The sequence below is a fragment of the Hyperolius riggenbachi genome, chromosome 5, assembly GCF_040937935.1.
Source record: "Hyperolius riggenbachi isolate aHypRig1 chromosome 5, aHypRig1.pri, whole genome shotgun sequence".
NCBI lineage: Eukaryota > Metazoa > Chordata > Amphibia > Anura > Hyperoliidae > Hyperolius > Hyperolius riggenbachi.
The window spans coordinates 138,558,616-138,584,925 of record NC_090650.1 but is presented as its reverse complement, the minus strand read 5'-3'; the positions used below and the strand labels follow the sequence as shown (position 1 = coordinate 138,584,925).

General features: G+C 41.8%; 1 protein-coding gene across 4 annotated transcripts in view; it reads right to left on the bottom strand.

The window, feature by feature from the left end:
- The window catches only part of ULK4 (unc-51 like kinase 4), an 892,004-nt gene that overhangs the window by 577,658 nt on the left and 288,036 nt on the right, over positions 1–26,310 (bottom strand). The window lies entirely within an intron of this gene.

Below are 26,310 nucleotides of genomic sequence, written 5' to 3'. Positions count from 1 at the left end.
CTATCCAGATCGCACTTTTCCATATATATTTTGTGAAACATGAGATGTCAAATAGAACTGCATCTGCACATCATCAGAAGATGGTTTAAAACGTGTCAAGTTGAATATAGTTCATAAGGGAGAGTAGAAAATATTTTTCAGTGTGAAGAGAAAAATAATGGTGGAAATTCAGAGTGAATCTTCTGCTCATCATTCCAAGAAAAGCACTTAATTTTATATACAGTGACAGGCTGGAAATTAGCATATATGAACATGTCATAGGAAAGCAGCTCATGTAATCACTGCAGTATATGAAAGGTCATTCCAAAGTATACTCATGTAGTATTAAAAGATTTCACCAAATGTCAGAGCTTAAAGTTAAACTAAAACATAAAACATGACAACCTTTTGACTAAAACTCCAGGTAATAGATAACTGTTCATACATACAAATGAATGAAAAAGAGACAAATGTATGCTTCCTGCTACGGCCTTTTGAGTTTATAATCAGAGTTGAAACCCAATTAGACAAAAACATGCCAGTTTGAAGCTGTCTGTGACATTTGATGTATAAAATAAACTCATTCTAAAGTAATAGCAGAAAGAGAGTCCAAGGTCTATAACCATCCATTTATGTGAATGGGGTAAACAGTCACCCCTACTGATCCTTGATGAGCAAAATAATGAACTGAGCTTTGTTCAGTGTTGCTAGTTGATTTTAATGGTTTACTAAGCTGGCAGAATACTAGTGATGGTCAAGTAGATGCAAATAACTTCGAGTTGATGCAAATTTAGGCAGCTTAAAAATCAACCAATCAAATCCTGCTGAGGTAAAATGTGATTGGTTTATTTTCAAGCTGCATAAATTTGCATAACATTTGCATAAATCTGAATTAACTCAAAGTTGTCTGCATCTAGTTGACCATAACTACAGAATACCCCATCAATGTGGAATACAAAACTGAGGCAGAAAAATGGTTAGTAATTAGCATACTAACCATGCAGCTTTGGGGTCCTGGATATGATGCCTGGCGGTTATTTGGTACTCTGACTCAGCTGACTCAGGTTTTCGTGGGTCAGCCATATGCTTATTCCAGGGTTTTGACTCAGAAACTACTTATCCAAACAAACAGTGTGGTCTTGTTGGTCAAACTGCAAAGTCAGTCCACCAGGGAGTCAACCAGTCCACACCATAACCACTAAAAACATAACGTTTCGGTCAGAGGCCTTTCTCAAATGTTACCTTCTCACAACAGTGCAATTGAATATGAATTCAATTGCACTGTCCGTGCAATTCTGTTAAATCTTCGCCCCCAGCACTTGACGCAGATTGGCGTTAGGCGGTCCTGGGGGGGCCACTTTGCGGCGCCGATAGGCATTAGGCGGTCATAGAGTGGTAAAAAGTGGCCCAATATCATACTGTTATACCCTGGACCGGGGGAAGCAGTATTTTACTATTAGCGAACTTATTGGTCTTAAGCTGTGTACCCACATTACCAGCAATTTTCCTGACAACCTGCGATTTTTAGAGGGGCAAGCGGTCATTTAGATTGGCCATTTCCACAATCTCACGACATGGGTACAAGCGCACGATCATGCAAGTATCGCTTAGCGTAGTGTGGTGATAACGACCGTTGCGGCAGATCGCCATCTTAAACATCCCAGACAACCCAGCGCAAAATACTGCGATTGCTTGACTTCCTGTTCGTGCCCCTCATGTAACAACGCATACGTTGAAAGCAGGAAGAGGCATCGCTTAATAACTGTTGTCAAGGGGACGTCACCGGACCCGTCCGATGGTGAGTACGAGGCTTAAGACTACCATCTGGCATCTTGTAAGCATTTGTACGCTTTTATTGACACTTGCCACAACTCCCCCTTTTTTTTCAGTTTCCTTATTTTGAATTGCCTGTTCTCTGGAATCAGCAAAATCAGTGCAGTTGTACTGAAATAGCATAGCAATAGCAGCACAGCCCCAATAGGTCAGTGCAAGAGAGCCAAGGCTGCCAGGTCTTGGTAAACATTTCCATCTTTAACAATTGGCAATTATCTTTCCGATATAATAATATATATGTAATAACCTTATTAGTAAGTTCGACGGACAGTGAAGGTTAAAGCTATTGCCTAGCCATGTACAATCTGGCAGCCTTGTATATATATATATATTCTGACCTATCCTATGTGGGGGTATTTCCAATCCCAGGGCTTGTCCCCACCAAGAGCATCAGGGGGTCAGAGGAGGATGACTTCTTCAGCAGAGTATTAACCACTTTAGGATCCTTGGTACGCATATCCACGCCCGTTTAAACTTCACGTGCGGATCAGGGGCGTAGATATGCGTACTGCTGCCTTACCGTCGCATTCACGATCCCCGCGCTGTTTTCCGCCGATCCACCGTCGCAGCCCCCTCCATCTGTGATCAAGATGTGAGAATCTTTTGATTCTCAATCCCGATCACTGTTCCCATGTCTTCGGAGAGCTTATTAACGTGGCAAAAGCTATCAGACCCGACACTTCCATGTTCGGCTGTGTTCTATTAATAGAAACACGGTCTCAATAGCACCATCTTGTGGCCAAAAAGTAAAATACACCTATTTATGCCACTATACTGTTTTCCATAGAAAGTTTATTATTATTTTTTTTTTATTATTACTTTTAACCCCTTCCATCTCTGCCCCACAGTTTCAGAAATAAAACACTTGTTAAATTTTTTTTTTTTTTAAATTACAGTTATTTTTTTTTTTACATAAATAGTTACCTTGGGGACTTTTGTAATACGGATGTCATGAGAGTATATTTTTTCAAAAAAAGTTCTTGTAATAAGTGAAAAAGTATTAAAAATCCCTAAATGGAAAAATGCTCCTTCATTTCCAGTTAAAATATTATCACCATACATTGTACTAGGGACACAATTTAAACGTTGTAATAAACCGGACAAATGGGCAAATAAGATGTGTGGGTTTTATGTACCAAAGCACATTTTATTTTAAAACTATAATGGCTGAAAACTGAGAAATAATCATTTTTTTTCTTTTTTTCCTTATTATTCCCTTTACAATGCATATAAAATAAAATAATTCAGAGCAAAAACTACCACCTAAAGAAAGCATAATTTGTGGTGAAAAAAAACAATATATAGATCATTTCAGTGTGATAAGTAACAATAAAGTTATCGCTGAATGAATGGGAGGAGCGCTGAAATGTGAAAGTTGTTTTGGTTTTTAAGGGGAAAAACCTGTGATCCTGAAGTGGTTAAATGGAGCCTGCGCAGAACCATAAAATGGGGAAACTTAACAGGGGCTTTCTCCATCCCATCGTAGTCAGTGAGGTCTTTCGGTATCCTCCAAGCTCCCTCTGTTCTGCCCTGGCTGCTCAGTAGAGCATCGACATCAGCTGAAGTCATGCACCCCTGTGTATGCGCAGCCCCCCATGCGCCAGTCACCGTAAGCACTCTGCGCACGTGTGGCTCTCGAAAGAATGAACCGCGCGTGCGCAAAACGCTTATGGCGACGGTGCTCGAGTGAAACGGGCATGTGGAGGGGCCACCCATGCGCACGACGAAGTCACTGCTCTACTGGAGCAGCCAGGGGCAGAACAGATGGAGCCTGAAGAAAGCTGAGGGACCTCACCGACTATGAGGGGCTGAAGGAAGCCCCAGGTAGGTTCATTTGCCCATTTTATGGTCCTGCTCAGGGTTCCTTTAAAGTGGACCTGAACTCTTGCACAGGACACAAGGAAAACAGAACAGAAATGCACGCTGTATGTATTTAACAAGTTTAGCCTGTGTAATTCCCCCTCATTTGATCACTAGTTGTAATTTGATCTCCCCCGGGTCACATGACTGACTACGGCAGATAAGCAGATAAGCCCATTTGAAAGTACAGGCTGTAAACAATATGTCTGCTTCCGTGAATCAGGAAGTACAAACTGTGCAGATTTATTGCAGGATTTGTATCAAGTTTAACAAAGAAATGTTTTTTGTTTAAATATTATTATGCTGTTGTGTATCTTTTAGAGCAGAGAATAGTTATAAGTTCAGGTCCGCTTTAATGAGTGAAGTAACTTTGGCCTAGTAACCCCTAACTACAGGGCAGAACCACCACAGATTGGCGCATGCACCTAACTGAGCACAAACCCTATAATACAAATTTGATTTAGCAGTAGATAAAGAATAAAGCATGTCTGGAGAGAGATATGTACAATGGAGAATTTTGTAGTTGGTCTCAATATACGAAAAATCGCTACTACCATTTGCTAAGGTGAGGCAACATTTCGTCCATCATTCGGTGGAGAACGTTAGGCCTAAATCTTGCTCCCATGCCAACATAGGTTTTAGTTTAGAGGCCTCAAGCGGTTGGGAGATAATCCAGTAGAAATAAAATATCAGACCACATTACAGTGGACCTGAACTCATGCACAGGACACAAGGAAAACACAGATTAATCTACCCTGTATATATTTAGAGAGTTTAGCCTGTGTAACTCCATGGAGGAAGCCCCATGTAAGTGGATTTTTGTTTTATAATCTGCTTGGATGTATCCCTTAAAGTGGATCCGAGACAAATTTTTGCTGCCTTCATTTTTCTACCTCTTACATACGAGTATAGTTTATTGGGCATTCTTCCCCCCAATGCTTTTTTATTTTATTTATTACCTGCAATAAATGTTTTTTATTTTATTTATTGCATGTAAATGAATGTATCCACGCCCCCCGCTTCTCCAGCACCTAGGTATTCTGCAAGTGCTCATGGGAGCTCAGCCTGGGTAGGAGGCGGCTTTTGCTAAAGCATGTACGAGATTTCAGAGGCTAGGTGGTGGAGTGAGGAGGAGAGGGGAGTGGAGTTTTCAAAGGCTGATGGGTGGAGATGCAGCTTGCCTGTGTAATGATGACAATCAGAACATGGCTGCTCTCATTGTATCACAGAAGGAAATAGTCATATACTGTTGAAGCTGTTTGCAGCTAGATTTACTGTGCAAACCATCTAAACCTTAGTTAAGATATTTAGAAAAATTACTTGCTATAGTTAGTTTTTCATCTCATATCTGCTTTAAATTCCTATCAGAAGTAACACACTGGTAACAACCATTCAAAGAGCACAGGTACATCCCTAAATTCAAACAACAAAGGCAACCAAAAGCAGCTATACAGGTATATGCTAAACATACCCAACAAAAAAAACATACAAAATAAAATCCAAACACAAAAGCAAATATGCACCACTCAATAATCCTGACAGAAAATGTCATGTCCATCACTGTCCTCACAAAGGCCATCTATTGTGTATGCATCCCAAAGTACAATTCACAAAGCTAAAAAAACAGGTACTGAGCAGTCTTCAGTTTTCAAAGGAAAGAACCCCTATTGCACCTCAACACTAGCACACATGCCAGCATCCATCCACAGGATCGAATTACATAAAACACAAGAGTCTTATCAACTGAGTATATAAATTACTAAATTCAATCAAACTACTGTTTAACCTACCTGTCTTTGGGTAAATCTCCTCTCCAACCAACAGTTTACCTTCCATACTGATTACTTTTCATTCCAATGATAATGTTTTTTTGAAGTGTAGCATCCACGCTAAGCTCTACTCTGTCCCAAATGCCTTACACCATCCCCATGTGTACTCAGCAATCATGTTTCCTAATCCTCCTGTATCTAGTACTCCACCCTAATGAAGCAAGTGCCCCAATACCCCATTTGTGTTATCTTGTGCATCTAGTGCCCTCCTCCCATATGCTAGCCCCTCCCCCCCACACACACACTTACAAAGGGTTACGTTCCTGGAGATAGTAAGTTTAATTTGTCAGGTTCTGTGTTATACATAGCGATACGTGGTTAAATTATTTACTTAGACACCTCTGGATTTTGACTTGCAGCATAATTAATGTCCTTGGGTTGTTTTAAACACGTTTTTTATTTGTGTTAAACTTCTTACAACAGTTTATACAATACTGTAACATATAACAACAAAAATAAGTAATAACAAAAACATTACCATATATTTTGTATAAGGAGATAACAGTATGTATGAAAAATTGTAACTTCAGTCATTTGTAAGTAGGAGATTGCCTGTATTTTGTACATGAAGACATCTCTGTATCTCTGAAATGTTGTAACTTGAGTCATTTGTAAGTAGGGGACTGCGAATGCTATAATTCCTACTCTGTATTATGCGATGATCCTTGTTTGAAAACGTCCTTCAAAATGTTCCCACTCCCTTTTAAATGTTCCCACTCCCTCTCAAAGTAAATATTGCTTATATGATCACAGAGGATTAGGAGAGCAGAGAGACAAACACCAAGTGTCAGTGCAGCCTATAATGAGTTCTCTCTACTGTAAATAACTGTAGCGGCATGTCAGTTCCTTAAACACTTTTCATCTACAATTTGTGCCCACCTTATGAACCAGAGCAGTTTTGACTTATTAGTTATATAGTTATGTCTCTATAGGATTCTGCAATAACTCCTATACTACCTACGATAACTAAGTGACATATGTATACATCTTTGTTTTTTCAGGACACTTTTTTTGGGAGGCTGACATTTTTTTTCCCAAGATTTAAAAAAAATATGTAAAACATACACACCTTTTCCCCATTTGCACCCATTATATTTTGAATATAACATTGCTACTGTAGGCACAAAAAGCACAAATTGTATTCAGTTACCTATCCTGTGTGATGTGAGCCAGCACACATGGCACAGTCAAAGTAAAACAAGTCTGTTTATAAAATCAAAATACAGCTTCTCTTATGCAAATAGAAGAAAGAACGTAAATAGCTTATGTAAGAACTTGTAAGAACTCAGAGTACCCAGCAATTACAGAATCCAGAGGCCTGGACAGTGCACCTTAGGCCAAGTTTCCAGCTTGGGGTCCACACCACAGAACACGCAGCTCTTTAGCAACAGATGCTGCATCTGTACTTTCCAGCCCAGGCTTCCTTTCTGGCAGAAGCAAAACTAAGGTGTGTACCAAAGAGGAATGGGAATGCCCACCCAGTTCCTTCCTTTCCATTCCAAGGTTCAGGGCAATGTGAAACCTTAAATAAAAAACAGCTAATTATGTTTAAAGGGCACCTAAGGTGACATGTGACCTGAGAACATGTGTATGTACAGTACCAAACTTAGTGATAACTAGGCTGCTTTTCTTATTTTTTTTTATTTTGCTGCCTAAAAGAGTTAATTTTCAGGCATGCAAGTGACAGCTTCTGTCTTGTTGGTAGCTTGTTGATAATATCGTAAACACCACTGATAAGAAAATTACAGGCATAAAAGTTTTCCGGGAAGAATACAACTTCTAAAGGCAGGGTAGAGACAGACAAAGCTCAATAGTTTGTGTATTTTAACTCTGGTACACTTAATAGGCTGCTATTGAGCAGTGACAATAAAGCATTCAATCTATTTTGTAAATGTTTAATGGGGCACTACAGTGAAAAACTGTACAATTTAAAATATGTGCAAACATAAACAGATAAGAAGTACGTTTTTTTCCAGAGTGAAATGAGCCATAAATTACTTTTCTCCTATGTTGCTGTCACTTACAGTAGGTAGTAGAAATCTGATAGAAGTGATAGGTTTTTGACTAGTCCATCTCTTCATGGGGGGATTCTCAGGGATTTATTTATTTTCAAAAGCACTTTGCGAATAGTACTTGCTCTGTCCAACTGCCAAAAAACTGTGTAGGGAGCAGGAAAGATGGCCAGCTTCATTGTTTAAATCCTTTTTTGGGAATGTCTTTTTAAAAAATAAAAGCCTTGCTGAGAATCCCCTATGAAGAAATGGACTAGTCCAAAACCTGTCACTTCTGTCAGCTTTCTACTGCCTACTGTAAGTGACAGCAACATAGGAGAAAAGTAATTTATGGCTCATTTTACTCTGGAAAAAAATGTACTTCTTATTTGTATATGTTTGCACATATTTTACATTTTACAGTGTTAATGCTATAGTGCCCCTTTATATATAAAATGAAACCATGGGATATCTAAAAAAGGGGTCATTTTAGGATTAGGAGGATAAATACAATTGTTACCTCATCAGTTTATTTTCCCTTTGGTTTCACTTTAAGTATTCCCAGATTTCTTCTCTAGAACACACACTGCTTAAAGGGAACCAAACATACAGTACATAATAAGGAAACATATAACCCATATACTAGTTTATTATACGCTTAAATGATGTTGCTGGTACAATGTAATACAATAATTCATTTTATATCAAAGAGAAAAAGGCACAGATGTGATCACTGCTATACAAAGTCTATGGAGTACTCCACTACATCACACAGAAATTACCCCTCAAACAGACTTCTCATAAGACAAAGTGAAATAGCACTCTATATAACTGGACTTTTTCCCCAAAAACATACAGCAATCCAATAATTTCATCTGAAATTACATTCACTGTTTAATTGTATGGAAGAGTCTGCTGTGACTTATACTGGTAGTGGTGCAAAGGAATGCTGGGCACATTTATCAGTTCTGTACATTTATATTGCCCAACCATAATTCACTTACAGCTCTCCACTGTCGCTACGCGGCTCTCCACTGGCCCATGCTGTCAGTCACAAAGCAAGATCCTATTCACTTTTTCTCCTAGGCAATATTTTGATATTATTAATAAAATGCCTTTAACCTCCTTAGCGGTAACCCCGTGCTGGACACGGGGTAAGCCGCCGGAGGGTGCAGCTCAGGCCCTGCAGGGCCGATTTACATAATTTTTTTTTTCAAACACGCAGCTAGCACTTTGCTAGCTGTGTGTTTGGTCTGATCGCCGCCGCCCACCGCCGATGCGCCGCTACCCGCCGCGATACAGGGCCCGCCCGCATACCCCTTGCACAGCCTGGCCAATCGGCGCCAGGCTGCGCTATGGGGTGAACCGGGATTCCCTGTGACGTCACGATGTCGGCGACGTCGATGACATCACTCCGATCATTGCCATGGCGACAGGGGAAGCCCTCAAGGAAATCCTGTTCAGAACGGGATTTCCTTATGGGCAAGCGGCGCCGACGGCGATCGGATGCTATGGGGGGACGCCGCAGGGAGGGGGGAAGCATGTAGCTAGCGCTAGGCTAGCTACATGCTAAAAAAAAAAAAAGTGAAAAAAACCCTCCCGCAGCCACGGGAGTCATACTGCCAGGGGGGTTAAAGGACACCATTACTAAAGACACTTGGAGAAACAGGGTGAGTAGGCATGCATGGGAAGCTGCCCTGATGGCCACCGCTCCCCCCCCCCCCTCCTCCCCACCTTGTCCAACTCACAGCAGCCACAAATGAAGTAGTATAATTTTGTGTTGCGAAACATTACAAAAGTGTCCTCATTCACCAGGAACCAAGCAGATAAATCAGGCATAGTGTTCCATCAAAGAGTTTCACCTGCCTATCAGAAGTTTTCTCAAGATGAATTATTAAGAAGACAAGTTAAAGGGCTTATTTGATTAGGTAGCGTAGTTAGTAGACTATGCATCAGTGCCTTTACTTTCAATCCTGGACTACCACTTCAAAGTCCTCATTGCAAGCTCCTTAGTCAAACTACTATCACACTACTGCTAAATTACTAACCTTTCAGCAACCTATTATCTTTTGTTGGGCAGCCACTGTTCCATTCACACGGTGAACAAAAGACCCGAGTTCCAGAATTTTCTCCTACTGGGAAAATGTAACCCTCAAGAAGTGGATAAAGGGAAGGGGTCTACAGAAATAAATACTCAGGGAAAGGGATAGAAGGGAGTCTTTGGCCCATATGCAATTCACTTTTTCTCCCGAGTTATCTCCTAGGAGGTAATTTTCATCTTCTGTTGAAAACAACTTTTCATCACTCTGCAATTGAAAAACTATTAAAAAGTAGGTGAAAAGGTACTGTCAATGTCATTTTGAGTATTTTCTTGCTTGCTGGTGGCTTATAAGGAAGGCTTTTTATGGTTAGGTTGTGAAAATATCACCTAGGAGAAAATTTAGGAGAAAAAGTGAATTGCATACAGGCCCTTGTCTGCTTGAGCTGCTGGGGAATCTTGGCTGGGTAAGATAGAGATTGGTCTGTGTATTGTGGGAAACAGCACTCAGGTTAGATATTAACCTCCCCGGCGTTCTATTGAGATCGCCAGGGAGGCTGCGGGAGGGTTTTTTTTTTATTAAAAAAAAACTATTTCATGCAGCCAACTGAAAGTTGGCTGCATGAAAGCCCACTAGAGGGCGCTCCGGAGGCGTTCTTCCGATCGCCTCCGGCGCCCAGAATAAACAAGGAAGGCCGCAATGAGCGGCCTTCCTTGTTTTGCTTAGATCGTCGCCATAGCGACGAGCGGAGTGACGTCATGGACGTCCTGACGTCAGCCGCCTCCGATCCAGCCCTTAGCGCTGGCCGGAACTTTTTGTTCCGGCTGCGCAGGGCTCAGGTGGCTAGGGGGGCCCTCTTTCGCCGCTGCTCGCGGCGAATCGCCGCAGAGCGGCGGCGATCAGGCAGCACACGCAGCTGGCAAAGTGCCGGCTGCGTGTGCTGCACTTTATTTGAAGAAAATCGGCCCAGCAGGGCCTGAGCGGCAGCCTCCGGCGGTGATGGACGAGCTGAGCTCGTCCATACCGCTCAGGAGGTTAATGGATGCATTTTGAGGATTGCTTTTGTTTATGTTTTCACATTGTTGAATCATTCTGTACTTGTTGCTTTCTGTAGTTCATCAATGTCTATACCTGTATTGCAAATATCACATGCAATATAAACTTAATTTATACTGTTGTTAATGTGCAATTCTTTGCCAAAGGGCCACCTAGAACTTACAAGAAATGGATATTGTTTTATTTATTAATATCAGATTGTTGATGCAATATTTACAGCAATATCGATTACTTACACTATATTTCAATATGACTTAGTTAATGGCTGTAATCTTATACCGCTTAATAGCAGACAATTGAAAAATCCCATCCAGGTTGGCTGGATCACTTAAGATATCTCAACAGGTGACGCTTAGAAATATCTGGAGAGGTCTTAGTAAATGAGGCCCAATAGATGTTTATAGAAATGAGATCGCCCACTGTAGGGAAGTTGCTATTAAGTATGATGCCTGATGGACAGCTTATTGTGGTCCCCAACTATAAAAGTGAAGATTATGGCATCCTCCTCTTTTACCTTCATAGCTCATCCCCATTATCACTAGATTAAAACATGCTTGCTTTAAATAAATATACAGAATAAGGCTGCCAAAGTTTTGTGATGGAAAAGAGGGACACCTTGAAATTCTAAGCTACCGATATTTAAGCAAAGGACATGTCCCTAACACGCCTGCAGTCGTGAATCTATTAAGAATTCTTTAGCAAAATTTTCATTCATTAATAAATGTCTAGAACGATCTCAATCAACAAAAAAGGATACCACAGAAAAGGCTTCAGTTCTGAAGAATCAGCAATGAAATAAATTACATTTTGGACAAAAGGTTTTCAAACTTTATAATTTAAAGCAAATCTGAAGTGAAAATAAACTCACATTGTTGAATCATTCTGTACTTGTTGCTTTCTGTAGTTCATCAAAGTCTATACCTGTATTGCAAATATCACATGCAATATAAACTTAATTTATACTGTTGAAAATAAACTCATAAGATAATGAATAATATGTGTAGTACTTATAACAAATGGAACATTAGTAGGAGAGAAAAAAAGTCTCAGGTTTTCCAGTACAGGAAGAGTTAAACCACTTAAGTTATTACCTATGCAAAAGAGCTTCTCTAAGCTATTCACCCAACTTGGTCGAACTTGGTCCTGTTTTCTAAATAGCTTAACCACTTAAGTACCAGCGATCTCTGCCCCTCTAAGGACCAGAGACCGCTGGTACAAGAAACGACGGAATAATGACGAATAGCCGCACAACCCACCACAATCACAGTCCACATCGCACGCCGGGAACCTCAGCCACCCACTCTGCCGTCTCTTTGTTGGCAGAGTTCCTGTGAACCGGTCAGGAGCCGCTTTTATTGGCTCCTGACCCTGCCTATCAATGTAAGCCAATGGGAGCTGCTTACATTGATAGACAGGGTCAGGAGCCAATGAAATTGGCTCCTGACCCGCTCACAGGGCTCTGCCGTTATAGAGAAGGCAGAGTGAGTGAGCTACGCGGGGAGACAGCGGCGAGATCTTCGGGAGCGGCGAAAGCGGCGAGAACCTGTGGGGTTGGTGTATTGAAATCTACACCCTGGCAGCCAGATAGCCATCAAAACAGGGCGTAGATTTAAATTAGCGCGGTCCTTAAGTAGTTAAACAACCAAGAAACATTGAGAGACAGTTAGAGATAAGGTTTTACTTCAGGAAAGTTCAAAGGATCATTAGCTCTGCTCTGTTTTACAGCTTAAAATATGGAGTGTGGTTTCTAAACTGTAAATATGACAGAATGGTGCAATGTTAATAAAGCTAAATAACAAAATAAAAATATGAGACTGTTTTCTTTGTTATTAGTGTTCTATTAAGTATCCATACTACATACAATTAATTATCTCATAAGTTTATTTTAACATCAGTGTCACTTTAAAGGTAGTATATTTCTGTTGCCAAAGTGTACTGCGTACATAAAACCTAAAAGAGGGACAGCTATGTTAGAAAAACAGACAGAAACTTGGCTCCAAAAGTGAGACAGTCTCTCTTAAAAAAAGGAACAACTGGGACCTAAGATATATGAAAAAAAAATGATGCACAAACAAGAAACAAATGTCTTCACTACTTAGCAAATAAAAGTAGCATTTCAGACATTAGTGGTTGTTGCTGCCAGCTTTACAGTTCTAGGTTTGTAACATAAATGTAACTCTGACTAACACTTTGTGCTGGATTTACTGTGGAAATAACTAACACATTGTGCTAGATTTACTGTGGTTTTCCAGAAGGTTGAAGGATACCCTATGTGATCTTGCATCCATCATTTGCTCAATAACAGCAGATAAACTCAGGCCAGATCTGCATAAGTTCAGTTCTCCAACAACCTCCAACAAGCTGAGAAGTAAATCAAACCTACAGTATACTTTGGGAAACTAATCCTGGATTACCTTTCCACTCCATAATCATTGTATGTACCATTTCATATTGTGTTTGCTTTAAAGATGAAAACTGTGGAGAGCATTGGAGAGCATACCGTGTTTCTACAAACCTGGACCTGATTTTACTAAGCAGCAATCACATTACAAAAGGTTTTCAACAATTTCCTAATATCACGCTACAGCGCAGATTGCTTACATTTTAGTGAATAGCCATTTCTGTTACTGCAGTCACATGCAGGATGTTCCCAAAGCAATAACTTATCCTAAATAAATCAAGTACACATCAGTTTATTAAAAATGACAATTGTTTAAAACGTAGGCGCCAGATAAGGATAAAATCGTTTAAAAATGTATAAAAAGGTGGAGGTAGTGGTGGACCTACTTCCCACAAGTAGACACACATTCAGTTATTCACCGAAAAATATCAGTTGTCCTCTCTAAACGTGGCCACTAACGATCCAATTTCTAGCGAAAAATCATTTGAGCGATCAGATAATTCTGATCAGAAGAAGAATGGTTCACTGCACCATCAACAAACTAATCTTTGCTTCCTTTCTATCACAACCAACAAGAAAATCCAAATTTTCATTTGACGAAAATACAATCGGATGACTATTTTTATAATCGTTTGTAATCGACTGTGCCCATCAACTGAGATTATTTACAACCAATCCGATCAGAATTTCTCATCGCTCCAAGATTATTCATTAGAAATTGGACCATTGGTGGCCACTATAAGTTTCAAAAGAACAGGCAGTGGAATCATAACAGTTGGTTAATGAAGTGCAAATAATTATGAGTTGATGCAAACTCTATGCTAATACAGGGAGCTTGAAAATGCATTAATCAAATACCACAGTTGCTGCATTTGATTGGTCCATTTTCAGGTTGCATACATTTGCATAAACTTACCACACAATCTGCATCAGCTCAGACTTATTTGCATCTTACGGACAATCCCTAGTTGAAAGATGGCGGTCCATTTGTTTTGTAACAGTTATTGACCACTGTATTCTGCAAGGGACAAACCTGATTGGCATGACATTTCCAGACAGCCAGGGGCGTTGCTAGCCCCAAAGATCAGTGGCACGTGCCCCGGATCTATTCTGGGGTGCCCCGATGTCCCCCAGGCAGAGTCAGCTGTGGTGTCTCAATGGCGGGCATGCTGGGAGCTGAGGTGCATCAATTGGGGGTATGCTGGGTGCTGTGGTGCTACTATGTGGGCATACTGGGTGCTGTGGTGCCATGTTGGGCGCTGTGATGCCTTTATGGCGGCATGCAGGGAGCTGTGGTTCTTCTATGGGGGCATGCTGGGAGTTGTGGTGCCTCAGTGGGAAGCCCGTGGGAGCATGGGCGGGGGTCTACTAGAAAGTCAGGGAATGCTTTGGGAGACTGCAAGATAGCCTTGTGGCAAACCAGCCAGCACAGAAGCCAGGTAACTGTGCCTAGTAATGTTTAAGTGACACTGCCTATTTATGTGATATGCTGCATTTTAATTTTTTTGTAGTAATGGAGGGGGGGCTTCATCAAACATTTTGCTGGGCAGGTCTACTTAGACCGCTGTTAAAGTAAACCAGAGATGAGTAACTTTAAAAGTTTTATACATACCTGAGGCTTCCTCCGGCCCCATCTGTACAGATCACTCCCATGCTGCTGTCCTTAGTCTTCTCCCTCTTCATTACCGTGGGAACGATCTGTGTGGAAGAGGCTGGAGGAAGCCCCAGGTATGTATAAAACTTTTAAAGTTACTCTCCTCTGGTACACTAAGTTCATGTAGATTTGGCTCCACCCATGACAACACCCACATTCTGATGTGTGGCCACACCCATTTTATGGCTGGAGTGCCCCAAAGTGCCTCGTATCTCTTGGGATCTTATCAATGCCCCTGCAGACAGCAGACTGCATTGCTATTTATCTGAGAAATGGTATGCATCCGTTTCAGAGCGGCAGTGACCACAGCACATCCTTGGAGCAGAACAGCACTGTGTTGCTAGACGTACGTACTTCATACGTTCAGCAACACAGCAACACTGCTGGGTATCCCGTAACTATCCCATTGGAAATACACACTTCCTGTGCGACGTTAATCACACTTCCTGTTACCAAACACTTCCTGATTAGACTTCAGTCCTGTCAGTTTACCCTCTCTCCCTATTTAACCTCCTTGCCGGTTTTCCCGACCTGAGCTCGGGGTAGAAAAAAGAAGCTGTTAGCGGTGATCCCGAGCTCAGGTCGGGGTATGGAGTGCATCGCTTTACCTTTAGTTGTGGAGTCCCGCGCACGATCGCGCTGCGCAGCGGGCCTCCAGCCTCTCTTCCCGGCAGTGTGGGGTCTTTCCCTGGCCGCCGGGATCCCCATGTCCCCGCTATTCTTCCGGGGACCCGGCGGCCAATCGGAGCAGCGGAGCGGCAGTGGCGGCGTGACGTCATCGGGAGCGGGGCTAAAATTTAAAACTAACTTCTCTATATTAGAGAAATATAGAGAAGTTCGTTTATATGTATATTAGCGCCATCTTGTGGTCAAAGAGAAAACTGCAGCGCTGGAGCCCAGGAAGGTACATTTTTTTATTCTGCTGCAGATCTCCCTGCCAGAATGATTTTTTCAGGTTTTAAGGTCAGAAAGAGTGGAAAAAAATTGCACCTCTTTTAGACCCTAAAATCTGGAAAGAATCAGAACGGCAAGGAGGTTAAAGCAAGCCTCACTTCATAGTGACACAGAGGCGCTCAAACCTATTGCTTGACCCACTGAGGTAAGTTATCCTGTACTTGATGCTTGCAGTTGATATTAACCACTTCACCACTGAGGGGTTTTACCCCCTGAGCACCAGAGCAATTTTCACCTTTCAGCGCTCCTTCCATTCATTCGTCTATAACTTTATCATTACTTATCGCAATGAAATGAACTATATCTTGTTTTTTCCGCCACCAATTAGGCTTTCTTTAGGTGGGACATTATGCCAACAATTATTTTTTTCTAAATGTGTTTTAATGGGAAAATAGGAAAAATGTGGGTAAAAAAATTATTATTTTTCAGTTTTCGGCCATTATAGTTTTTAAATAATGCATGCTACTGTAATTAAAACCCATGAAATGTATTTGCCCTTTTGTCCCGGTTATAAAACCATTTAAATTATGTCCCTATCACAATGTTTGGCGCCAATATTTTATTTGGAAATAAAGGTGCATTTTTTTCATTTTTGCGTCCATCCCTAATTACAAGCCCATAGTTTATAAAGTAACAGTGTTATACCCTCTTGACATAAATATTTTAAAAGTTCAGTCCCTACGGTAACTATTTATGTATTTTTTTTAATTGTAAATTTTTTAATTTTTTTTTAATTACAAAAAAAAAAAAATGGGGAGTGTGGGAGGTAATGAGTTAATTTTATGTGTAAAAGTCATTTATTTGTATGTGAAAAATGTGTAGGGTGTAGTTTACTATTTGGCCACAAGATGGCCACAGTAACTTTTTGTTTTAATGCGACCTCCAAGCTTCCTTCCGGAAGCCTGGAGGAAGTATAAGGAGGCTGGACACGTGAGTTTTTTCTCACAATGATCGCGCTGCCCATAGGAGAGCAGCGGATCATTGCGGGGCTTAGATCAACGAACGGGAATGGATTTTCCCGTTCATTGATCTCTGGGCGAGCGGGCGGCGGCGTGTTTACTAGCGGCGGGCGGCGTGTTTACGAGCGGGAGCGCGGACAGCGTCGGGAACGCGGAAAGTACGTATTTCTCCGTCCCTGGTTGTTAAAGGATGGAAAAAGGGGCGGAGAAATACGTACGCGCGGGGGTAAAGTGGTTAATCCTTTTTGTGTCCATATAAAGCTCTATATGCTGTCTGGGAATAGACCGTGGCCTATACCCAGCTCTACCATGTAACTGTTTCACTTTGAGACATACAATATGAACCCTCTAATCTGTGAGCATTAAGCCTTAGCTATTTGATTTCTGACATCTAAGCTTGTTCGCATGGCCCTGTGTTTGTGTGGGCCGAAAATGTTTTCTTGTAGCAATGCTTTATGCATCCATTATTTTATGTGTTTTCTACCAATTATCTGCTGCGAAGATTGTTGCAATTCTGTGGGTAGTTATTTTGTGTATATTTCGTTTTTATTACAGTTGTGCTCCCATTTTTGCCTCAGGAAGCGGGGTCACGCCCGCGAAACGCGTTGCATTTGTGTCGTTGAATAAATTATTTGTCAATTCTGTTTTATCGAGACTCGAGTGAATTTTCTTTTTTTTGTAAGAGGGAGGTAAGTCCACCCTAACATCCCTCTCTGCTTTTAAGCATTTTTAAAAACGTTTTACTCTACTCTAGCGCTTCTGTATACCGAGTTTTTGCTGATCTTCTAGTCCACTCTGGGTGGAGGGGTGCATTCCTATCTACCATCTACAGAGAGCGACTTCTTAACCTGAGTGGGGTCAGGTTCTAATGCTCCCCACCTGCATTTAAAGTGGTTGCCTATGGCATATTGGGCTCTCGATTCTCTTCTTGTTTTTAACCTCCCTGGCGTTAAGACCGTGCTTAGCACGGGCTAAGCCGCCGCGGAGGATTGCTCTTTTTTGTATTGCGCGCAGCTAGCACTTTGCTAGCTGCGTACATACCTCGCTTGCCGCCGATTCGCCGCTACCCGCCACGTTAGAGCCCCCCCAGACCCCGTGCGCAGCCTGGCCAATCAGTGCCAGGCAGCGCTGTGGGGTGGATCGGGACTCCCTCTGACGTCACGACGTCGGTGACGTCATCCCGATCGTCGCCATGGCTACGGGGGAAGCCAAAGAGGAAAATCCCGTTCTGAACGGGATTTCCTGTTTGCACTGATCGCCGGAGGCGATCGGAGGGGGAGGGGGGATGCCGCTGCACAACGGCTATCATGTAGCTAGCGCTAGCCTAGCTACAGGATTGAAAAAAAAAAAAACAAATTAAAGTGCTGCGCTGCCCCCTGGCGGTTTTAATAGACCGCCAGGGAGGTTAAGCGTCCAAAAATGAAAAGAGGATATAGACCGATCAGTCCTGGTGGATCGAGTTGGACAATAATAGGTGTTAGTCATTTGTAATGAATAACAAACAATCGCTCTATTCAAACTACTCACGAGTGGCTAGTTATGCACTTCCAGGTCCGCATTTTAGTGGCTTCTGCTAATGATCCATTCAGCAGACCATTGTCGTGCCATTGTTGAATTCAAACATGCTCCAACCTTGTTTGTCGCAAACTGGAAGGGATCGCTCGTTTTATAACGATGGTAATTGCGCACATGCACAGAGCTTAAGACTACGGTTGTAACTGGACCCACACCCTTTGTTCCCAAAACTATGCATCAGGTAGATGGAAAGGGAAAATGGACATGTATTGTTAAGCCACACCCTCCCAGCTACTTAAATACAAGTGCTCTATAAATCACTGTAGAAATCGTCAGCTTCATATACTGTATATGTATAATAATAATAATGTGCTTGACAAGGCGGATGGAAGAGTGGCTGCAGTTGCTGCCTGTAGTCCTATACCAGGAGGTACAGACAGCAAAAAACAAGTGTGACAGCTCTCTGCAAACCCATTTTTAAAACAACCACTGAAGAGAGACTGTTAATGTTACATGTTATGCAGCCTTATTCTTAAAGTTGACAATGTGCCAAGTGTGACACAGGGTTGCTTTAAGGAGCTAAACTGTCACAACTGTTTAAATTGTCAGAGATAAACACTCAAAGGTGAAAAGAAAATCCTTAGAGATCTGATGAGTAGAAAAGGAAGTCTTGATCAAGTCAAGTGACACGTATGGCAATGCAGTGCTCTCAGAGTTGGGAGTATTATGTCCCTGAGAAGACTGCTATCATTTTCATAAATGATCTAATGAGCAAATAAATAATTTGATTAGACACATGACGAAAGTCTTCTGAGTATAACAAAAAATGTGTCATGTGGTTAAATATAACTCTAGGCAAGAAGCTAAACAGGACTCGAGGAGATAATCGTTTCCAAAAACATTTATCATGATATTCTGCCTGAAATTTCTACCATATATATATACAGTGCGCATGCACTGGAAAATTCCATTTTCCAATGAACTGTCCCCTTGTTCTGAGGAGACCATTGTTTAATGTACTTGTGAGTATATTTTCATAACAATGGTTCATGTTTATGTTGTTCGTCGCCAGCTGGTCTGGCCTCTGCACTGGATATCTCTGATACAGCCTTGGGAGTTCCAGTACAATGTTCTACTGAAAATCAGAACTGTCTTTATTTATCTTTAAGAGAAATTATCCTTAAAGGGAGATTCTGCACATCAAGTCTTTTAACTAAACTCAGTTAAAGTAACTGAGGCCTACGAATTCAAACATATAATACTTAAATTCTAACAGCCCCCCTGAAAAGGCTTGATCTGCAGATCCCTTCTTCTGGTTCAGACAGTACCCATGATTCTTTCTCTTGGCTTCATTTTTAACCAGGCTCTCTAGGGATGTCCTACTTCTAGGTCCATATTGACCAAACTTTCTACATTTGTGTCACATGTGTATCCCTCACAAACTTGCATGACCATGGAAAAGGGAAACTTGTTTGTCTGTTAAGCAACGGAGCAGAGCCAGGTGTCTTCTAAAAGAACGCCTTTAAACAATCAGCTCCATCCTCATAGCTCCATCCTCATGAAAGCTAGACACCTAACCTTGTATATCGCTTAGCTTGGAAATATTGGCTTATGAGATTGTTTATCTGGCACCAATCTCTTAACCATGCTGATTTGTTTGCGTAACTTCACACACAAACTCACCTGTGTAATGATGCCTATGATTGTCATCCCCATCATTACGACTAGTGGGTGTAGAAAGAAGTTTTGAACTGCAGAGGCCCAGTCCGAGTGTCCCTGGAACATTGCCAGAAACCTTCTCCACCAGGTCAGACTGGAACTCACCTGATTATATTTGTGTTTAACCTCAAGATCCCCTTGATCATGGTGAAATATCAGTTTAGTGTTCTGTTTGTTTAACCCTTGCAACAAAGTGTGGTCTTGTGTTAAAACCTGTACCCATTTATCCCATGGCGTTTTATCTCTCAGGATGGGCACCTCCTGTGGAGCTTTGAACTTGAGATTTCTCTTAACAATTTGAGGAATAACGTAGTCAAACCTTGACGACTGGATCCATATGGGATCTCCGCTCACACAATAAGTTCCCCTTGGAAGATCAACCTTGTCGGAACAATTATGAAAATGTACCATGAATGTGTCAGAAGACATCATGTTTAAAAAACAAACTTTTCCTTCAGCCACCGTGACAGTAAAAGTGGGGGTTCCCACCACTCCTAAAGCTCAGGTAGTCACCCTGCCAGTGACTACCCAGGAACCCCGCCTACCGTCATGTGATACACATCAGGTTGTAAAAAGTGGCCCTTTTCAGTTAAACTAAAGGGGCCCATACACTCAGCCGATTTTCTGGTCCATCGATCGATCGCAAATCGGTTGCCCAATCGACCGATCGATAGCCGATTTCGATTGATTTCGATGGATTTCCAACGAACTGGCAGGGTGGAAAATTTAGGTCGATCTGATGATATTGCTTATCAGTTTGCATTGGCCTTAATGGAAATCTGATGGCAAAAAAATGCCATCAGATCGAATTTCAATAGATTTCAAACTGAAATCTATTGGAATTCTATCCTGGTAAAAAATGTTCTAAAAACGCATCAGATAGATCATCAGATGCATTTCTTATCTATCTGCTGCCAATCTGATGAGTGTATGGGCACCTTAAAGAGACACTGAAGCGAAAAAAAATATATGACATAATGAATTGGTTGTGTACTATGAATAATTACTAGAAGATTAGCAGCAAAGAAAATTTTCTCATATTTTTATTTTCAGGTATATAGTGTTTTTTCTAACATTGCATCACTCTATAATATGTGCAGATTACACAACACTCAGCATTCAAAATGAGTCTTTCAGAGCAGTCTGTGAACTAATTAACTCTCCTCTAGCAGAGGAAAAGTAAACAGTTCAATTACAGTTGAGATAATAAAAGTCAGATAACAGCCCTCTCCAGGACTAAGTTAGTCGGAGAGCTTAATAGCTTTTTTGCATAGAGATAACAACTGGAGTTTCTCAACTCTTCCTGTACTGGAAACAATGATGTTTCTGATCTTAATGGTTTTTTTCTTAGCTGTACTACACATACAAATCATAATATCATCATTTTTTTATCGCTTCAGTGTCTCTTTAACTGAGGGCGACTCCAGTTATCATGGAGGCCCAGCTTCAATTGATCACTTGGCAGATTAACTTAGAAGAGTGGATAATATCTAATATCTACCCTAACTGCAGCACTGTCACTGCCACCCTGGTACACTGTAAGAATTTAAGCATTATGTGCTTGAATTCATGGGCCTCAGTTACTTTAACTGAGTTTAGTTAAAAGACTTGATGTGCAGAATCTCCCTTTAAGGATAATTTCTCTTAGAAATAAATAAAGACAGTTCTGATTTTCAGTAGAACATTGTACTGGAACTCCCAAGGCTGTATCAGAGATATCCAGTGCAGAAGCCAGACCAGCTGGCGACGAACAACATAAACATGAGCCATTGTTATGAAAATATTTTCACAAGTACATTAAACAATGGTCTCCTCGGAACAAGGGGACAGTTCATTGGAAAATGGAATTTTCCAGTGCATGCGCAGTAAAGACTGTACATGTCATGATATCATGGGTTCTTATCAGCCAATAGCAGGCGATGAGTTATTGATCCATCCCTGCTCAGATGATGTCACATTTAACTTTTTAGCGGTTAGAATAAGAAGGGCTCCCGATGGGCTGCTTCTGACTGATGACTTTCACTCCTGTTTTTACTTTCATTCTACATGATCTGTATGCTGTCTATATGCCTAAATGCAATTAGTATAGACGTAACTTTGAGAGGCCTGATCTAGCTATTAGAGATAGATAAAGTATGCAAGGAACGAATAAGATTCTACACACAGTTTGCTTTGCCGAGGTTAGATATTGCTACTGAACATATCTGTATATTGGTTTTACAAATAAACTCTTGAACTTTGACGACGTCTACGAAGTCCTATCTCCTATGCTGTATACTGTGATGAGAGTCAAGTTATCACACTTCCTGTGATATGATGCCGAACGAAGGTGTAGTGTTGTTGCCAATAGCAACCAACGTATAGATTATTACAATTGGTGCCGTGAAACCCAGTGCTGTCTCGCAGCAAAAGACAGAAAAGGTCCGGGCCAGAGATATCAGTCAATCAAGGACTTTCACAGTAAAAAAAGCGGAGAGGACGCTGGAAGCTTATCGAGAAGAGATGTGAATGCGGGGCTGCAAGGAGCCCGGAATGAAGTTCGAGTACTACAGCGGCGGATCTCTGGGACGTCAGAGAAGCTGTGCCGTACACAGTTACTGCCAAAACAGGATCCAGAGGAAGGAGCAATCCCGGGCGCGGCCAGGCAAATTGCCGTGAGGGGAACACATGGGTCCACTGAACGGGGTCTCAGAGCTCCAGGGGTCAGAAGAGAGATACGTGATAAAATTTGCCACAGCTGTATGAACTGTCATTTGATTTGAAGGAACGTCAGGATGTTCAGGTTTGGTAATATGAAAGCTGAGGTGCTGGCAGCAGAGACAGACATGTCAGTCGGATAAGCGAAAGTTTCCAGAGGTCAATCCTGGTTTGGAGAAAAGCGAGATTTCCGAGATCAGAAAGAGACTACAAAAACTGACTGCGCAAAGCATAATGCAAATTGCTAATGTTTTTCTTTCCCAAGGAGGTGCTCTCATAATGAAGAGTACCATGCTGATGGTGATCCTAGGTTGCCATTTTGTCCTAGGAGACCGAGGAGAGGACATTCTCATGAACAATAAGGGGTTAATGAGAACACAAGGCCCAAGCATGTTAATGTTTGGAGAAAAAGGTACTGATCCTTTTGCACTTCCTTCTGATTGGCCCGACTGGACCAAACAGGTAAGGAGGAAAAGATCACTCATGCCAGGTGGAAACAAATTTCATGGCACAATGTTGGTTAAAGGTATGAAGGGTCAAGTGTGCTGGAAGTGTGATGTGAACGGCAGCTTAAATCTGCTCTGGAATGTCACACTCCCTGAACCAATGCACCGATCCAAAGTCTTGTTAAAAGGTACAGTGCAGTACAATGGGTACATGCAAAAGGTGAAGTGTGTTGTTCAGGATTACCTTGTCTTGGTTCTCTGGAGTGAGATGGTTCTAGATAGGAGAGGAACGAGCAGTAAGCGTCACTTCTCCTCCAGCAGAGAAGCAGGGAACAATATCACACTCTGGAGCAACCAACAGAGGGTGTCTCTGAGACAACTATACACACGTATAGGCTGGAAAGCAGAAGGGCTTTGGTTTAAAAATCGAGATCCAGTCACATTTTCAGGTGACAAAGAGGGTTGGGAGAGCGATCCCAGAAAAGGGAGAGCCAACACAGGTAGCATCATCCTCACTACATGGTTCACCATACGAGACAATACTACACAGTCCATATTCAGCCACTTATCCTCATTCTAGATGGGTAAGTGAGGAGGTACTCTTAATTGAAAGATTGCAGAGAGTACATTCTTCCCGACCTAAAGTACGCATTTTGCCTCAGGACATAAGGGGGGCAAAGGTCCAATCAGGACAGTTGGGAAAATCTTTTGTCATTGAGATGCTAATTAATTTCCCAGAAGAAAGAGTACTAACAGTATTCTTCTGGGAGGGCCACAAGGGTTAGCATGGGACGTGAGTTTAATGGATGAGGGGACTTTTGGAGTAGAGAGGTAGAATCCTGGGATAGGTAGCACACCGGGGACTCTCTATGATGGAAGGGTGATGTGACTAAAACGAGGGAGTTTAAATAAGAAAAAAATTATTATTTCTCAGTTTTCAAAATAAAACGTGCTTCGATAGATAAAACCCACACATTTTATTTGCCCATTTGTCCTAGTTACTACAATGTTTAAATTGTGTCCCTAGTACAATGTATGGCGATAATTTTTATCTGGAAATAAAGGTATATTTTTCCGTTTTGTGATTTTTAACACTATATCAAAAATTACAAGTGTGTATTTGCAAAATAACAGTAATATACCCTCATGACATACATATTAAAAAGTCCATAAGGTAACTATGTATGTTTTTTGTGTTTTTTTAAATGGTGTCTTTTTTTTTTTAATACAAGTTTTTTATTTTGGTAACTATAAGGTAAGGGGAGTAAGGGTTTAAAAATTATTTTAAAAATGTATTAAATTCTATATATAAAAGTGTATGTGGGTGCAATACACTCAAGTAAGTAAGTGTTAATACAGTGTTTGCTTTAACTTTGTTAAGGAAAGCCAATGTCTTGCTGACGCCGGCTTTCATTCATCACAGGCACTGTGACCAGGTTTGGGAACAAGCTGTTCCCATTCACCAATCATTGAAAGGCAGGATTGCGACGGAAACGAACAGCAGTGGTTCAGCGATCAGGAAAGTCGAGGTAAAAAACTAACACGTATATTTACGCTCCTTGTTGTAAGTATACATACCAGCAGTGGGGAACTGTACCTCAAACTTCTTCAGCATTTATACTTACCTGGGGCTTCCTTTAGACCTATGCAGGCTAAGAGCTTCCTCGCCGTCCTCCCCAACTGCAGCATTGTCTTGTGGCTAGCTGATGTAAAATGGCCAGTCGTGCTCCATCGCACATGCGTGGCCCAACCGTGCACACACCCCTGTCGGTGTCTTTGCGGTACTACTGCGCAGATGCAGAATGCTCCCCCCAAAAAAGGGGACATGTAAGGCTGGGCACCGCATGTGCAGTGAAGCACGACTGGCCAATTTACCGAAGCTGACCACGGGACAACGGAGCGGCCTGGGAGGACAGCGAGAGAGCCCTCAGCCTGCATCGGGCTGGAGGAAGAACCAGGTAAATATGAATGCTGCAGTAGTTTACATCTCAGGGTTCTTTTAATAGTTTCAAAATAACCTTGCTAAAGAAAACAAGAAACTTTGCCACTTTTATGTTGCATAGCTTTTAGCAGGCCTTCCTTCCTCCTCAGGAGACCCTCTATTAGGTTGCATGTACAGACCAATACAACTAATATGTCCATAATCTAGATTACTGTATACGCAAAAATGTAAACAAAAATATGGATTCTTGTAATCACATTTCTGTTTATACTGGAGTCAATGGAGAATGAGCACAGCAGAGAATCCCTCACTAAGGCCTCGTTCACATCTAGCTAGCGCAGATGTCTGTGCGATCCGAACACAATGCATACGATCGCACGCCATCTGCGCCGCTGCCCTGCTGATCCCATCCATTGACAGTGATGGGGTCAGCTCTGCGCTTCTGGGCAAAATGCAGGCAGCAGTATGCAAGCGCTTCCTAGTGCATCGTACTGCTGCACAGCGCAGTAGATGTGAACGGTACAAGGGCAGTCTATGCCCTTTTGACGTTCCTGCGTTTCAGAACATCATACGCGCTTCCAAATGCGCACGGAAGCGCGAATGATGTGAACGAGGCCTTAGACAATCTGCAGCCACTGGTATACCAAAAGGTTGTGGTGCCATAGAGAAACTTACCACGCCGGTTCATTCCACCCACCAGACCAAGTAGGCTGCTGCCCATTCCCCTTATCTAATGCAAAGTATATGAAGCAGACCTTTCTGGTGAAAAGTTGATATAGCTATGTCTCCTGCATTCCCAGTGGCCCCTCTTTATCCACCCTCCCCACGGCTTACCAGGACCCAGAGAAGATGGAGTACACTCCATCTTCTCTGGGTCCTGCCAGCCGTGTCTTCTGAGTAGCACCCCACCACACACACCTGCAATGGTCACGCTTGGCATTTGCCTGGTTTGACCATGCCTAAAATCAGGCCTGAGTGGGGATGTGGCAAGGGACGTGTCAGAGGTATGCCTTTTAATAAAATGTTGGCACTGAGAGTTTTCCTTCTTACTCAGCTCAGAACAGTGGGAGCTACGTTTTTTCTATTAGAGACTGAGCGTGACAGCATCCCATCACAGCTGAAATACTGGACTGCTAAAGGGGCAAACAGATTAGAATTACACATTTCCTTTGTTATGTATAAGACAGATTTTTAATGTTTCAACAACCTATAAAATACTAAAAAAATATTTGTGTCAGTATGAATCCTTATAAATGAAATGCACAAGCGTGTCTCATGGCAGTATTAAAAAGGTTTGGAGATATTACCAAATGACTGTTTACTATCTGTGCCCAAGAGTCCCCATGTCACACACTGACAGCTAACTACATGTTCATTGCTGTATCTTGGAAGAAGGCCAAACAATGGAAAATGTTTTCCATGTGGTTGCATTAGAT